The sequence below is a fragment of the Lissotriton vulgaris genome, chromosome 6 (assembly GCF_964263255.1).
Source record: "Lissotriton vulgaris chromosome 6, aLisVul1.2, whole genome shotgun sequence".
Classification (NCBI taxonomy): Eukaryota; Metazoa; Chordata; class Amphibia; order Caudata; family Salamandridae; genus Lissotriton; species Lissotriton vulgaris.
In genome coordinates, this window is record NC_141694.1 from 272017621 (window position 1) to 272031962 (window position 14342).

Sequence of the window (14342 nt, forward strand, 5' to 3'; positions counted from 1 at the left end):
AAGCTTTTATGGTGCTGGCTCATCAGTTTTACTAAGTTTCGGTGTCGTTTTTCTAAACGTGAGCAAAGTGCACATTTATTCTCATTGTCGTAATTCGGTGTGTGAGTCGTGTAAAAGCAAAACCAGCTTTTACGCTTCCTCCCACCTCACACAACATTTAAAATAAGCATTGGCATACCTCAGATTGGGCAACCTGGTGCAATGGTCACATTTTCTATGTTTTTTGTTGCAGGGATATGCCACAAAAACAAAAACAAGCATTTGCAATGCAATAGGTCTCCCAGTAATTAAGTTTGAGCTTTTGGCATTGCTAAATTACCAGCATTTGTTGCAGCTGCTCATTGAGCTGAAACCCAGCAGCCTGCAGGGCTTCTGGTATTTCGGAACTCCTGATGAAGCTTCCTGATTGCGGTCGAAACTTTTGAACACGCACTGCCACTTCTTGATGTTGTTACATAGGTACTTGAACTGGTCAAAGCCCAGCTTCCCCGTGCCATCACTGTCCATGACAGCCAGCATGCTACGGCATGAGTCCAGGCTAAAGCCTTCGGTCCTCAGGTCTTGGTGTCGAGTAACGACCTTGTTCAGGATGTTCATCAGCTCCGTTGGGCAAACCTCCATGTCCCCCCCGGCCAGCTGCAGGAAGAAGCGGCGGAATTGGCGGACTTCTGGGCTTTCATTGGCTTCCACATTGGTAAAATTGCTGCAGGGAGGAGGTGGGGGCTCAGGGTTGTAGCTTGCTGCTGCTTCACTGATGATGTTAATAATTCCTCTGAGAATGCCACCGGCACCACTAAAACCACCTCCACCTCCACGGCTCCCACCAGCACTGCTGCCGCCACCACCTCCACCACTGCTGCCACCCTGGCTGGGTATCAACCCTCCAATTACGTTCATGATGCCACCTGCCTGGCCACCTTTTCATATTACCCCGAGTGCCTGTTTCATGAGGAACATTTTGACTGGGTTGGTGGTGGTCGTAAGGCCGTCTCTGAGGGGTCGCCGAAGGACTTTGCTGGATCCCTGGGCGAAGCAGTGTTCTCCTCTCCGCCTGCCTCTGCACACTGGAACGGGCTGCTCCGCCTCGATGCGTTCTTGTTCGTCTGCCAACTGTGCAGGAAAGTGGGAGCTCTGAGTCACCGACCCTAATGTTTGTGCTGCCAAGAGACGAGCCGAGCAGGGCGCCTCCGCCGCACGAATTAAAGGGGCACCTCCCCGCCCTGACTGGAAGTTCGTGTCTGTCAAGAAATGATGAACTGCGTCTGCAGAAGAGATCGCTCTTGGTCCAGTGATGGTGCCGAGGTCTGTCTATCGATCTCGTGCTGATTCTTGTAATTTAGCAGTAATGCATACACTGTCTTGTTGTAGTCCCGGGATGTACTTTTAAAATCATGCACGTATTATTTTCTATTTAAGGATCCATTAGCCGCTCACTCCGGGGAACAGCTGGTCCCATAGGAAGCTGCCAACTGCTCTGGCCCTGGGACTAGGGATGTGAGAAGTGCTGCAGCATCACCATTTAAAATCCGAATGCTCCCCAGATGCGCCGCAATGGGGGAACGTTGTTTACGACACAACTTTTAGCACGCAGTGCTATTACAACGCGGTTTTTAAATCGCATTCTATTACAACGCATGACTCTGGGGGGCGCTCAAGGATAGGGAATACTTTTAATTTACTATCCAACACCTTCCCTAGTGTCAACGGGAACTGGTGTTGGAATAGTAAATTAAAATATTCACTATCCAACACCTCTTTGTATTATGCATTGTAAAATAATGCGTTATAAAAACCGCGTTGTTACAGCATGCGTGCTAAAAGCATGCGTTGTAACAACGCACATCCGCCGCAATGTCCTGACGTGTGATGAACTACAAAATGATGTCATAGCGTAGACGTTTGTAGTTCGCACTCCGGAAGCCAACGCACTCGCCCACGGATGGCCAGAGAAGTAGTGCTGGTGACGCGGGGCTCCCATGCCCGAGGGAGAGCCCCGCAGAGTCTGCAGAACTCAACAAAGACGGTAAGTGGGGCTTAGTTGGAGGGGGGAGGGGGGATGCGCTTCTGTGTGTGTGTGTGCAGCGGCGGCGGGTCTGTATGTATGTGCGTGCGTGTGTGTAGTAGAACTCGTGTGTGTGTGTGTCTCTGTTTCTGCGCATGCATGCAGGGGGAGGTGTGGTTGTGTGGCAGCTTTCCAGGAGAGGAGACAGGAGCTGGCCACAGCGAGCGCGTTTGCGTGCGCGTGGCCCGCTCCATTCCCTGCGCGTGGCCAGCTCCTGTCCCCTCTCCTGGGAAGCAGAGTCGCTCACAATAGGTCTCTGGCGAGACCGCACTTTTGCGCGGTTCAACGCCAGGAGACCTAAAAGGAAACACACAGCTGCCTAGACATGGTAGATATATGCTCACAATGTGAATAAATTTAATGAAAAAATACTTTGCATATAATTTTATTAGAAAATATGTGTGCTCCCTTGTGTGCATGTGTAGGTATAATAGGTATTTTTAGTTTAAGTGCACATCATAGAAAAATATGACTCCTACTGGCAAAAAGAAATGTTACTGTTGACTCTGAATTACTGTACCGTAGAGTGCTAAAACAAATACAAAAAATGCTATGAAATGGAATGGAAACACCATTGGGAAAGTAAAGGATTGACCCACCAATCTTGGGACAAAAGTGCACTTCTTTTTCAGCAGATGTGCATGTGTTATCAGGGGAAAATGCCATAATTCACTGTGTAAGAGGGCCATTGCTGAAAACGAATGCTTTGGCAGGTGGAAGTAAAATGTGAATGACAATTGAACAGACAAAATGATAAGTGCTGACTTAAAACCCTTGTGCGCATGGATCTTTGTATGTATTTTAATCTTAGATTTTTTTTATAATACATGAGGCTGACGAGAGAGCTAAAGCTGTCTCTCGGTCAAACTTAAAACCGGGATAAGAAAATCTCAGCAAAAAGAACAATTTATGGAAAGAATGCAGAACAATGTCATACATTCACCCCAGTACAGAGATTTGGGACTAAATCCATTGTTTTTGCTCACCATGCCTTTCCAGTTTGGACACAGCCATATGCAAATTAGTCTTGACCCTGCGCCCAATGGGAAAAGTCCAGACCGAACTGCCAGGCCAGGACCTCCTTAGACAGGAAACAAGCATCCTAGGACCGGTTTCAGGCTGGGGGTGAGAATCTGAAAAGTTTCAGTGCTCCGTCCATCATCTCCTTGTGTTTTCTTTGTTCACTCTAAGTTGGCAGGGTATGCCCAGACGTGGATCCCTTGCTCACCTTGCCACTGGATTCAAGCTAGCCTGGCTGATGAGGGCTTTTAGTCTGAAACCGGTCCCAGGATGCTTGTTTCCGGTCCAGGGAAGACATGGCTTGGCAGTTTGGGCTGGACTGTTCCCATGAGGCACAGGGTCAAGACTGATTTGCATATAGCTATGTCTGAACAGGGTGGCGAAGTGAGCTAAAGAATGATGATGGATTGAACCCATATCTGTGACTGAGGGGTGAGTGTCTGAAAAGTTTCAGCGATCCGTCCATCATCTCCTCATGTTTGCTTTGTTCGCCCTATGTTGGCAGAGTATGCCCAGCCGTGGATCCCTTGCTCACTTTGCTACTGGGTTCAAGCTAGCCTGGCTGATGAGGGTTGTTAGCCCGAAACCGGTCCCAGGATGCTTGTTTCTGGTCCAGGGAAGGCATGGTGTTACAGGGTAGAGAAATACTTAGGCCAAGTGGTATAGAACAGGATCACAGCTTTATTCATAAGATCACTTCCTGGTTACAGGTCACAAGATGTCAGTCAGATCCTTTAAAGTACCCCACCAGGAGCAGCCTCCTCACTGCTCAGCCCTTCCACACCAACTGATTCTCCCTTCCAATACAAACACACTAACATTCTATATGACCTCATCAAAGGCTGAGCAGCAAGGCAGAGAACCTATGTAGGGAGAGTGCATTGAGTAATTAGTCCATTACCACACATGGCTTGGCAGTTCGGACTGGACTGTTCCCATGAGGCACAGGGTCTAAACTGATTTGCTATAGCTATGTCTGAGCTGGGGTGGCGAAGTGAGCTAAAGAATGATGATGGATTGAACCCAGATCTGTGACTGGGGGTGAGTATCTGAAAAGTTTCAGCGCTCCGTCCATCATCTCCTTGTGTTTGCTAAGAAATCTCAGATCATAGCATCAATGTATTTCTGTGGGCAATTAAACCTGATTGGTCAGTTGCATTCATCATAACAAACAGCCTGTGAATAACATCAACCTACCAAAGTCTGAGAGACACACCTAAGACGACCACCCTTCCACCCAGGCCAGCTGGACTTCTACTCATCCTTTGGGTGATATTTGATGTCAGCCTATCTCCTGACATTGTATAACACTTCAGGATGATTGACTGCTTCTCCAACTGCTCCCTCATATCCTTATCCACCTCCAAAGCGCTCTGAAGTAAGCTCATGCTAGTTAGTAGCACTTCACATAAAAACCTAAATTAAAAAAACAATTTAGGTGAGGCAGGCCTGTGTCCTCCAACTATAGCACCCTAAGTCAATGCCATCTGTATTGCAAGTTGCTGACCTGAAGCATATGGCATACCTCTCTTTTACTTGCCTACCCCATGGACCCGGCATATACTGTTGGTGGACATTAGCCAGCTTTTTTACATAAAACTAGTGTACTACCTTTACATCATTGCCTTTACTTCACAATACACGTAGCACACATTTTTTTAACACGTGGTAAGTGTTCCATCGGAATTTATTATATACATATGAATATATTTTTTAAATATATTACATATAAATACAGATGTGAAAACATAAATATAATTTTTAAGTAGTCTAAATTTGGTTTGAACATATATCCTAAATAAAGCAGAATTGTATTATTGTACAAATATATTTGATAAAAATATATAAATCCAGGAGGTTACTATTTATGCTTACATTTGTGTATGTCATATAATAAACATTACACATTTTAGAAAAAAATTGTACAAATGTATATATTTATTTTCAAGTAATGATTTTTATTATATTTTTTTCAACATAAACATTTTGTTATTAGTTAACTTTTTCTTTTTTCTCATTTATAGATTTTCTTTCATTTCAATTCTTTAAAAAAAAGATTTTCTTTGATTTCAATGGAACTTATAGTTTTTGTTACTGCCTTTATTTTCTTACGCAGACAGTTTTACATCTCTTTCTTCAGTCAGTGGAGAGTCGCAGTCGAGACAAGACAAGACTTGTGCCACTCCTATGGCACGTTGAAACTTGATTGTTGAACTTTTCGCAGTATTTTGAGGTATGTTTATTGCAGGTAAGCGTGGGTAAGGGGTAGTTAAAAGGGCTTACATAAAGGATTTGAGGTTGTTTTGTATTTGTATTCAAGGGTTAAGGGGTGTTTGGGGTTCCCCTTGGCAAATGTACTATTCTATCTGTAATTTTCAGTTTTACTGGAGCTTTATATATATTTTTGGGTGTGTTTTTTGGCTGTGGATGGTTTTGAACTTGGACCAAGTAGATGGATAGAGTTGAGGTGCTTGGATTTTATAGGAAGTGAATGTTGATGGTAGTTGGGGTTCCCCCGAAAACACACCAGCCACCTTTATTTGTCAGTTTTCCTGGGGTGATTTTTTCTGATTTTGTTTGTGTTTTTGATTTTAGAGGCTTTTGAATTTGGATTTTGGAGCTCGGTGGGTTTGAGGTGCTTTGTTAAAAGGAAATGAGGTCATCGGGGGTGTGTTGGCATGGAAAAGTCCCTTGCATGGCGACGGACGTGAATGCCTGCCCTGAATGCCCCAGCTGCAAATATAACTGAATCCAGGCAGCTGATTCTTGTCATGGGCAAACAAGGATCATGCATGTGCGGCATGATATAGTTTGTCTTACGGATTGGGATGTTGGACCGGGAGGAGCACCCAAAGCGTTACCCTCATGCTAGTGAAAGGCTACCGCCTTTACCTGGAGTTAAGTAGTTCAAGCATGGTGGTGGCAGCATATTCTGGATAATCAGTAGGAATGAACAGGACTTTTTACCTGCGACACTAGAGTAAGCCCTAAAGGCCCACTGATGTAAAGTTTGGCTATTGTGTGCTTAACTCACCCTTGGCCTACATTAAGTTAGTATGTAGTGCTGCACAGAACACGTGCGGTTGCATGCATGTGCTGGGTGTATGTGTGCCCGTGGGTGGTACAATCCATGAAAGGCTCTGGGTGCCACTTTGGCAGACCCACGGCTGACTGGAATAGAGGAATCCCTCTGATAGGTTTTCAAATTTCTGCATTCAGGTGTAAACTCTAGTCTCTCCCATAGCCTGTGTTGTGGGGTTATAAAATGTGGAGGTGCTTCTGCTTTGACAGACTACTCTCTGGAGGAAGGGAAAGTCTGAAGAGTGAGCACTTCAAAAGGAAGCTAACCCCTGAACACAAACTTCAAAGTTCCACGCAGAAAATCACATTTTGTGTTTAGAAATGGACAATAAGCAGGGGAGAGCAAGGCCTCTAAAACTGTCAAGTAGCCTGTTGGGCTCTATGTTCAGGAAGGAGAAGCTCTGCAAGACTTGTAGCTGTAACCAGGACTGGGGATTAAGGTCTGCCAGTCTCCCAGCTGGGTGCCACTTTGGCAGACCCACGGCTGACTGGAATAGAGGAATCCCTCTGATAGGTTTCAAATTTCTGCATTCCTGAGAGCTGGGTGGGATGTACACTGGAGGAAGGAAGAGCCAGGCTCTTCAATACATTTCAAAGGGAGCCTTTTGATTTGGAGAGAGGTCACAGGAAAGGGGCCTGGGCACATCTGAGAGAGGATATTGGGATGATAAGATAATCATAAAGAGGAGTGCTGCAGCCATTATATAACCCTTCATGATGCTCCTATCACTGTGGCTGACATTCAGGTGTAAACTCTAGTCTCTCCCATAGCCTGTGTTGTGAGGTTATAAGATTTGGAGGTGCTTCTGCTTTGACAGACTACTCTCTGTAGGAAGGGAAAGTCTGAAGAGTGAGCACTTCAAAAGGAAGCTAACCCCTGAACACAAACTTCAAAGTTCCATGCAGAAAATCACATTTTGTGTTTAGAAATGGACAATAAGCAGGGGAGAGCAAGGCCTCTAAAACTGTCAAGTAGCCTGTTGGGCTCTATGTTGATGAAGGAGAAGCTATGAAAGACTAGTAGCTGTAACCAGGACTGGGGATTAAGGTCTGCCAGTCTCCCAGCTGGGTGAAGGAACATCTCCCAAAGAAATCTATGACCAGCTTCCCTGGAGCCTTGTGCACCAGTGCCTGCCTTCTTGCCAAGACCAGTGTGCCCTGTGAGGAAGAAGAGAGTGCTTGAAGGGAGTGAGGTCCAGTGGGGAACTGTGGCTCGTGGACCCACATCACGAGGTATGATTAGGCGGCTGCTGCACCGTTTGGACCATCGCCCATGTGCAGACTGAAGTCCAATGCTACATGCCAGAGGGCGGCCACCGTGAAGCTAGACATTCTGTACCAATCGGGCCGTAGCATGTGTGCAGGCAAAAGTCAGCGAACCCATATGCCAGAGGGGGCCACTGTGAAGATTGCATTACAGCTGTGCTGATCGGGCCATCATCTGTGTGCGGATTCAAGTAAGAACCCTGTATTCCAGAGAGGGTCACCGTGAAAATTGCATTACTAACGTGCCAATCAGGCGGTTGCCTGTGTGCTGATATAGTCAGCGACACCGTATGCCAGACAGGGCTGCTGTGAAGAAGAGGGATCGTTGCCTAGTTTTGCCAACATACAGAGTAAAGGACGCTGTGGTAACCTGTGGGTGCCCAAGCCACGATTTAAGTATAGGAAACCAGAGAGGTCACCCCCTACACGGAGAAGGATCAGAGGAACTTACACTGTCATTGGAGGAAATGCTGTGGAAGACCAGTCGCTGCAAAGTCAAGAATACACTACTGGAGTCCCCGGGAGCGTTCCACAAACTGGTGTCACAGAATTCTGCAGAAGAAAGTAAGACTGATCGCAGGGCTGAAGGGCCCAGAGGAACTTGTTCTGCCTGATAGCACTGTAGGCGCTGGAACAGTCTTGACTTTGGAAGACTCTGAGATCGACTCCTGAGACTCAGACTACTAGTGGGAACCAACTTGAATGTCACCTATCGTAAATGGGGAATAACCACTACCATTAGTGAGGGGGAAGTGGGATTTAGGGACTTGCCTATCGAACACTAGAGAACCTCAGGGGACTGTGTGTATTATTTGTGTATGCCGTATTCTACTTTGTGTTCATATGTAAATACTCCTTTTTTTCATAAAACCATGTATTTGACAGGACAATCATTTATTGCTGCTATTGAATTGTGACCTTGTATTCACTCCCGTGAATCTATGTTCTCCCCCAAGAAGCCTTGACTGATCGACCAGCATTACCACTGAGAGTCAAGTGCTGAATGGGTGCTTGGCCCAGTTGCTGAAGACCCATAATAAGCCAGGACCGGAACAAAAAGAGTAAAAGTCCGAAGCCCCCGTGGTTGGGCCCAGCAGTTCTTGGTTGCGCCATGGCCTTCTGAAAGGGGTACTAACGTGGGTCTCTCCTGACAAGTACACCGTACTACATGTATTTCTTGCTTTTCTAAGAGTGGTTCTCCAGTTTTCTGTTTTCAGGTTTTGGATGGTTTGGACCCCTCACTGAGGAAATGGGTAGAGGTAAGGCACTTTTTTTTCAAAAGATTGGGATGTCATGCTCTTTCTCAACAAAAGCACCTTACTATCTTTAATTTTTGGTGTTCCTGCAGCAGTTCTTTCGTTTTTTTACGTGTTTTCAAGTTTTGGATGGTATGGGCAATGGAGAAGGGAGCTGGATGGAGTCTAGGAGCACCGATTTTATTTGGGTGGGAGGGGGTCTTCTCTCTCTTTATTGAAGATTGATGACTTATTAATGTAAGTTTCTAAAAACGTTTTCCCAATTTATTTTATTTGGTACATAAAGTGAATTTTTTTGCTGTTTTTTATGGGGGTATTAGGATGGGTTGTGGGTTTATTTGAAATTTAAATTGGTAATTTAATGACAAGTGTGCAGAGCATTATTTGTGAATGTCTTGAAATTCGTTTGTGGTAGACTTTCCCCAAAAATGTGCTGAATTGTTGCACTTGTGAAAGTAACTGTGCATTTACTTCATTGTTTTTTGATCGCTTTTTTTCGGTTGTGGACCAAAAGAGAAAGCTTGAGCTTGTCTCATTTCTTGGAAACCTTGTCCTTTTATTAAAGTTTCCATGAAATGATGGATGGTCGGATGGGAGTTTCCAATTGCACATGCAAATGAGTTATGCCAAGCCAAGGTAAAATATGTGCAAAACACCAGTTTAAAATTTTAAAATGCGGGTATGAGAACTGTGGTCTGTGGTCTGTGCAAACTTAGCAGAATAGCAGCAACGAAATCAGTAAAATACCGAACGACAAGCAAAGAACCCCGAAGGCGCTCACCTCCGCACAGCTTGCATTTAAATATCCACATGTGCCAGAAGATCTAGAGAGCAAACTACAGAAAATGACTGCTCTTCGTGGCACCACGGGTAACCAGGAAGTGTGCAATACCGACAAGCAGCATCCGTACAAGGCGATAGGGAACAAGGTAAAATATGTGCAAAACACCAGTTTAACCTATTTCTCATGGTAAGTGTCCAATGTTGAGCCTTTACAGCGCTCATGCCAAAAACCAGCCGTTGGGAAAATCAACCCACTTGAACTCAGTCTGGCCTTGGAAACTTCTAGGCCTATTCTGGCAAGGAAACTTTAGGAGCGCCTGGTTGGGTTCACTAGTTGGGTTTCAAAGGCAGTAGTCACAATGGTCCCACAACGGCCCACCAGGCTGGCTAGGGAATCCCCTTTCAAACCCTGGTATTATTCGTCCCTTAAAGCCTTGAAGCATGAATGTAAGACAGATGAGCGGACCTGGCGCAGGGGTGGATATTACCAGGTAGCTAAGCAGAAGCACAGAGATAAGCAAAAAATATACTATGAATCTATTACTCTAGCCGAAGGGCAATTTTACTCAGCCCGTATTGAATCAGCCAGTAACAACTCTAAAGAAATCTTTGTTATCATTTAGAGATTCATGTCCCCTCAGGCCCCTCAGGCCCCTCAGGCCCAAGCTAGCGTGTCGCCATCTTCACCTACCTGGTACAACACTCTTTCCTGCTTCATTAGGGATAAGATCCGGATCATTCAGGCGGCGTTCACTCCCTGTGATATCAGCATTGGGGCATCATTGGAGTTTCAATCAGCTGACCCTGCTCATTCTTTGTCTGTATTTAGGCCAGTCGATCCACTGGAATCCCTTAAAATTCTCAAGAGTCTAAACTCTGGTTCGCCCACGGACCCCCGTCCTGCTAGGCTATTGGCAGCGACAGCAGTGGTCATGAACACAGAAGTGAATACCATCATTAACATGTTTTTTCAGAAAGCTCTTGTACCACAGGCTTGGAAGCAGGCTAAGACCTTGCCACTTAAAAACAAACAGTTATTGGACCCCCTTAACCCAGGGAAGTACCGGCTGCTGACACCCAGTTGCTTTACACCTGGGACAAAGATGCGGACTCTGTTTGATTGGTTCATCATTGCTTATCTTCTATTGCAATGAAGAGAAGCGAGAGATCTTGTTATTTGGTAAATTTGCACCTAACTTTCGAGAGCAGCTCTGGTCTCCTGAGTTCCCATTGCCTACCTCCACAGAGAAGCCCGCTAAAAATCTGAGGGTATGGTTCAATGAGTGCCTCTCCTTTTCGACACATATTAAAAAGCTGGCTGGCTGCTATTTTGGCCTTCTTAAAATGCTCAGAAGATTTTTTTTCTCTTATCTCAGGCGGCGAGGAAAACGGTCACTTGTGCATTGATTCTGTCGTGGTTGGATTCTGCCAACGCCCTTTATGTTGGTATTCCGGGCTACCTGTTGAAAAAGTAACAGGTGGTTCAAAATACAGCAGCCAGACTCCTATTGGGAATTTCAGCTAGGAACATCGTTCACCATTAGTTGCGATCTCTCCAATGGCTCCCCATGGTGGATAGAGTTAAATTTAAATCACTGGTTCTGGCCCATCGTGCTCTTCACGGTCGCGGTCCTCTTTATCTGCAGAAATGTTTTTCCTTTTATGTTCCTGCGCGATATCAGCGATCCTCGTCCCTACTCTTTTTTCAGGTTCCTCGCTTCAAGTCAAGTTTCAGAGGCTAGGGGGCAGCTCCTTTGCTGTGAAGGCTGCTGTTGCCTGGAATACCCTTCCTCTTGCCCTGCGTACTATTCAGGACCCAGTGGCCTTTAAGAGGAAATCAAAAACACTTTTTTTTGCTTGAACCTCACTTTCCAGACCCTGCTAGGCATCGCGCCAGGACACTCTTGAGTAGCTGTGCGCGTTACAAATTCATGTACCATAACATAACATATCATTCTGTAATTGTTATTCTTTTATACCCTCTAAGCTGTGTAAGTAACAGTTACACCATTAAGTTTTGTAAAGTGGAAGTCTCCTGTGACACGACTTGCTTAGATGGCCAATCCAGTTGTCTTCAAACTAATTTAGTAAGGGGTTCTGATGAATCCACACAACTAATTAGTCCTTCTTGTTCACATAAACATGTAGATATCATAAAAGATGATGTTAATTTCCTGTTATTTTAATGTCATTTAAGTGTAACATGAATAACGTTGATGGATTAACCTCCACACAATTTAAATAGAGAAATCATAAAGGTGTACATTGGAAGGGCCAACAGCAGTGGACAGTTAGTATACAATGCAGAGTTCTGACAGTGGAAAGATAGCATGCCAGTATGGTCAGTTACCACTAGCATAAATTCCATCTAACCAGGTTCAAATGGTTTCTACTGGATTCTGTTGTTGTATTTTGAGTTTTGGGCATTTAAGTACATATTCACAGCAGGAACGTCGACTGCTTAAATAAAAAATGGCAACTCAAAGCAATAGAAGCAAATCAACAAGATACACCTGTAATCTTTTCATGGATGCAGATTTGCTAACTTTTGCAATATCTCAGACTTTAGAACGGGTCCATAAAAGGTTGCAATTCTCTTGCTGTGATCAGGTGCTACAACATCTCAAGCCCTAATGCTATACTACTAACACCAACACACAAGTGCAGCCTTGTACCATGACATAAGATCCCTTTTCGGACCTTTGACGGACAGCTTTAGTTGGATGCAAGACCAAAAGTCACCAACACAAACAGCCCGACTCATGGTGTGCCATCCCTCTTCAACCATTGCTTGTTTGAAGTATCTAAGATGTGTATTAGCACAAATGAGTACTGTGCGCTTAAACTTTTGCTGTGGTGATTGGAAATGTAGTCACTGCAGCATTGCATAAAAGTCAGCAATTGAACAATGTGTAATTTCACGCTCTAGTCTCAGAAGGTTTAAAAGCCAGCGCCAAGAAACCGTCCGGTGTATGCCGCGCTTTATAAGTAATTTTTACATTACATTACAAAAGAAACTGTGGCATTGAGAATAGAAACCATGTTGCCCATGCCTTTGACCATGACCACTTCCATGTTTGAGATACTTGACTTGTGAAGAAAAAAAGACAATTTAAAGTAAGAGCATAGCACCAGTGTGTGATCCGACACCAGAGCATTACAGGTATGTAACTGCCCCTTGCAGTACTGTCCAAGACACCAGACATACCATGCTCTATGTGTGAGGTGCTGAATGAGAGCAACAATCTTACAGGTCTTTTTGACACCTTTGAAGCATTCCCACAGTTGAGGTCCAAGGGAAGCCTTGATGGGAAATGTCTGCGAGGCAAAGCAGTAACATAATTAGTGAGTCAGAGGGGGTTGTTAAACACTGGCTAAAGATCTTTGAAAGTAGATCTCAACCCAGAATTGCAGTGAGTAACCAAGCCAGACTTCCACCATGTGAATATGAGAGAGGTCTAACCCATGGAACAAATGGGGCAAAAGAGATAAATGAATGAACATTATTTGCACATATGTATGTTCGTAATGCGCAGACATGATTGGGAACTATTGAGATCATATTCCAATGTAATTGTGCCAAGCTTGGATGTTTTCCCCAGTGGCATTGGTGGATCACCCATTCTATGAAAATATTTAGAATATGGTGTATTTTTCAGCAAAGTTTCCCTAAAAAGTCTTTACAGTTACAGGCAGTTTAGAAAAGGCAATTTTCATTGACTTTAATTTTTTACATTATCTTTCTCAAGTTCTGCATTTTACCTCCTTTCAGTTTTCCAATCTGCCTCTTCCAGTAGATTCCCAGTCATATGTTATGACTGAAAATCTCCTAAGAAGGGACAGGGTTGAAAAGTTTAAAAAACATATTTCAGAATCTCACGCTATAGAGAGTAGAGTAGGCTCAGACATAAGTGATATTGCTCAGGTTACGCAGGCACATTGGATTGGAGGGCAGAGATTTTGCACTGATCATACAGACTCAGGTTTCAGACAGCAGTGGAGAATATTATTCAAATATTAAATTTTAAATTTAAATATTTGTAAACATTCTATCATGTTCTCAATCACCCGTTTTCAATTTATCAAAAGTCATACATTTTACTAACAAATAAATTTCATTTCGTAAAAATAAATTCAACGCCGCAAAAAGTGAAACTTTTTATGGAAAACGACAGTTTTGTCCTTATATAGGTTAGCTTTTCATTTTAGTAACTGCATGCTTGCAGCCTGCTTCTCTATTTGTCATTCACAACAAGTTTTCACTTACACTGTTGAACAAAATGGTGAGATTCTGCCTTGCATGCCAACATATCCCCATATTAAGCCATAGATGCAAACAATGTGTCATGAATTACCACCATTATCCCAGGGCAAGCCTTATATCAAGGTGAGGGCATCATCATGTCATGAATGCCTGGTACTGGGCTAGCTCAGTACCAGGGGTGGCGCCATCATGCCATGGGTTACCACTATATAACAAGATTTGGCACCTTTATGACAAACACTTTACTAGGTGTAACCACCATCGTGCAATGGATGACCACACTTCGCTGGGAATGACCACCATGAAGCTAGAGCTGTCATTATCCCACGGGTGGGCCCCATCAGTCCTGTCCAGCCTTACATGTGAATTTCAGTCAGTAAGACATGTTTTAGAGACCAGTAGTAAAGTGTAAACTTTGCAAGAAGATATCCAAGCCCTTAGTCAAATTTAACAGCATCTATGATCCGCTTTCCTTTGATGGTTCAATCAAGATGAGAACTTAAAAAATAACAAACTGGTGGCTTCACTCGTTGTCTTCCTGAAGATGGGACCTAGCTGAGCCTTGCACTAGTAAACAGGACACCAACCAGCATTCATCACATCTTATAAA

General features: G+C 44.2%; 1 pseudogene; it reads right to left on the reverse strand.

Moving 5' to 3' along the window:
* Nucleotides 1-310: 310 nt before the first annotated feature.
* Nucleotides 311-967, reverse strand: LOC147707130 (calpain small subunit 1-like; annotated as a pseudogene).
* Nucleotides 968-14342: the final 13375 nt, after the last annotated feature.